This window comes from Mastomys coucha, unplaced genomic scaffold (assembly GCF_008632895.1).
Source record: "Mastomys coucha isolate ucsf_1 unplaced genomic scaffold, UCSF_Mcou_1 pScaffold22, whole genome shotgun sequence".
Lineage (NCBI taxonomy): Eukaryota > Metazoa > Chordata > Mammalia > Rodentia > Muridae > Mastomys > Mastomys coucha.
This window is the reverse complement of record NW_022196905.1, coordinates 139,737,344-139,741,016: the sequence shown is the minus strand read 5'-3', so window position 1 is coordinate 139,741,016 and position 3,673 is coordinate 139,737,344.

Genomic DNA, 3,673 nt, shown 5'->3' with positions numbered 1-3,673 from the left:
TTTATCTATTTTGTTGACTTTCTCAAAGAACCAGCTCCTGGTTTGGTTGATTCTTTGTACAGTTCTTTCTGTTTCTATTTGGTTGATTTCAGCCCTGAATATGATTATTTCCTGCCTTTGACTCCTCTTGGGTGAATTTGCTTCTTTTTGTTCTAGCGCATTAAGGTGTGCTGTCAAATTGCTGGTGTATTCTCTGTGTAGCCCTGGCTGTACTAGAACTCAGAGATCCAACTACCTCTGCCTCCAGAGAGCTTTAACTAAAAGGCAAGTGCCACATCAGGCTAGCCCTGGTTCAATGTTTTCAATGTGACAAAATTATGCTAATCTAGCTATCCTGGTTAGCTTTAAATATCAATTTGGTAGATCCTAGAGTCACAGAGAAATGAATATTAATAAAGATACTGTCCACAATCACTTCAGCCTGAGGACATGTCTTGAATAAATTATCTTGATTACTAATTAATGTATTAGGGTCCAATAATTTTGGGGAAACTTCCTCCCCTAGGCATTGGCTGCATAAGAAAGCCAACGAAGCATGAGCTGGAGTACTCCAGCAAGCAACAGCAGCACTCCTCTATGGTTTCTGCTTGAAATTCCTGTTTAAGTTGCTGCCTTGACTTCCTTTAGTGATGGTCTGTAACTTATGAATGGAAACAAAGCCATGCTTCCCTTTACTTTTGGTCAGACTGTTCTATCACTGTCACAGAAAAGCAACCAGGATGATAGCACAGAATAATGAGACTCACTATGTAGTCCAGGCTACTCTGGACTTGTGACTTGTGACTCTGCCTATCACAGACTGGAATTACCAATCTATGGCACCCCACATTCCCTTTTGCATTCAGTGGTAAGGTATATCTAAGGAAACAAGTGCCTATGGTGTCTGCCATCCTCTTCGATTTTTTTCCAAGGGGTTCTGCCAGCCTAGATCAGCTACTGGTACCCTAGTCTTATGTAACACTTTTCCCTATAATCCTGAAGCTCTTCTACTTGTCCAAACTGAATCTTTACTTGCCCTGGACTCAGATTCATTTGTCAAAGACCAAGCAGTGAGGTGAGACGTGAACAAGACCAGCACAGAGACACTAGGCCAGGAATAGTGGTGCAAGCCTTTAATCCTAAGGAGGCAATGGTAAATGGACCTATGTGAGTTAAAGGCCAGCCTGGCCTACATAGTGAGTTTCAGGACAGCCAGAGCTATATAATACAGAGACCCTGTCCTACAGGGTTGGTTGGGGGAAGAGCAGTGAGAGCCACTTGCTTTATAACCCATTGAAAGATATCTTCAGAGGCACCAAGAGATTAGGGAAGGTACAAAACATCTGAGGTGCCCTGAAAGTGTCAGGGCTAACCAGCATGTCCCTCCTCATACTTTATCATAGAATACTAGGGCAGAAGATCAACAGAGAAGGCATTCCAAGGCTGTTAAACAGCCCAGTTTAATTAAGACTGCTCTCTTGGTTCATTCTGTGTACATGTCACAAGTTCATTGAGGCTGGTGACTTATTTATCAAGAACAAGTTGTTTATCAAGTCAAGTGTTGGTGACTGTCATCAAGATGTGATAATGACACAGTGGCGGGCACTCAGGAGAGCACAGAGGGAAGTGAGAGAGTACAAAAGGAGAAGGCAGGAGACAACTAAGTGAATGGACACAAGAGTATTCCAGTTGCCACTGGGCAGCAGGGTGGGGTGGGGGCAGAAACTTGACAGAAAAAGAAGAGGGAGATAGATAAGGGGGAAGGAGCTTTCTGTTGTTTTTGTTTTCATGCTTGATTTTTTATTGTTGAGGTGGATGTTTTTGCATATGTTTATGAGAGGGGTATACATGTTTACACAGGTTCACATATGCTACATAGCACAGCATATGTTTGAAGAGGCCAGTGGCTGCTGTCAGATGTCTCACTCCACAGCTCTGCCCTACATCTAGGATTTCAGTATGAGTCCTGAACTCAAGAGGATATCTAGTCTCACTAGCCAACCCAGGAATCCTGTCAGGTTCTAACAAATACCTATAGTGTATACATACCCATTTTAGAGGTTCTGGGGGTCTAAAGCTTGGTCCTCAGACTCCCACAGAGTGCATTATCCACTGACTCTAATCCACCTCTTCAGTGGCTGGTTGGGTAGTTAGTATTTCTTTGCTTTTTCATTGGTCAAAGTTATACCACAAGGCACTTCAACAACTCTTTTTGGGGGGGGGTCTTCTGCTCTTTAAAATGATATTTATTTGCTCTCTGGAATTTTCATATATATACATATATATGTATATATACACATATATACATATATACATATATGTATATGTGTGTGTACATATACATACATATATACATGTATGTATACACACACACACATATATATATATATATATATGACCCTCAAGATCACAGTTGAGGCCACAACATCTTCTCCAACACCCAGTGTAACTGGAACCCCCAGGATTCAGGGATACAGGAACCCCTGAACACCTAGAGGCACTGGTAACTTCCAGTTTGAACTGGTACCTGGAGCAGACCCTGGACACAGGCTCACCACTCAACTCCTACAAGACCCAGAGTAAGCTTGACTCCCAGGTGCTCTGACACACCCAGGATTACAAGTCAGGCCACAACATCTGCCTGAGCACACAGCGTAAATGAGATTCCCAGGATCATGGTACCCAGGAACCCCCATCCAGCTAGAGTCACAGATTCCTTCAGCTTTGAACCACTGTCTGGAGCAGATCCTGGGTGCAGGCTCACCACCCACTCCTACAACACCCAGAAGATGATCAACTCCCAGATGCTCTGAAACACTCAGGATCACAGAGGAAGCTCAACTCCCAGGAGATCTGACACATCCAGAATCACTGGAGCTCTGACACACCCAAGATCACAGTTGAGGCCACAATATCTGCCCCAACACCAAATGTAACTGTGACACCCAACCCTGCCACACAGAAATGAGGAAAGCAGGAATCCCTGCCCAGCCAGTATCATGGGTTCTTTCCAGAATGCACCTCTAACTGGTGTGGAATCAAGGCTCTGGCTCCACACCCATTCCTGTGACATCCAGAGAAAACTTGACTTCCAGGAGCTCTGGCACATCAGGGTCTCAGGATCCCAGAGGCAGCTTGACTCCAAGGAGCTCTGCCATACCCAGGAACTCAGGACCACAAGATCCCACAGTCACAGGATTACAGAGACATCTGGACTCTCAGGAGTTCTGACACAGTGAGGCACACAGGAGGGAGAGGCTCCTGTCAGAGACGGGAAGAGCAATTAGCACTAGAGATAACCAGATGGCAGGAGGTAAGTGCAAGACCATAAGCAACAGAAACCAATGCCCTGTACTCAGATCAATAGATGTCTGTGAGCCTCTACATCTGTATTAGTCAGGTACTGTCAGAGCCTCTCAGGAGATAGCTATATTTAGGCTCACTTGCCCTTCCTTCAGTCTCTGCTCCACAGTTAATCTCTGCAACTCCTTCCGTGGGTATTTGGTTCCCCCTCTTAAGAAGGAGTGCATTGTCCACCATTTGATCTTCCTTCCTCTTGAGTTCCTTGTGGTTTGTGGGTTGTTCTTCCTGTATTCCAAACTTCAGGGCTAATAATCACTTATCAGTGAGTGCATACCATGTTTGTTCTTTTGTGATTGGGTTACCTCACTCAAGATGATATTCTCCAGATCCA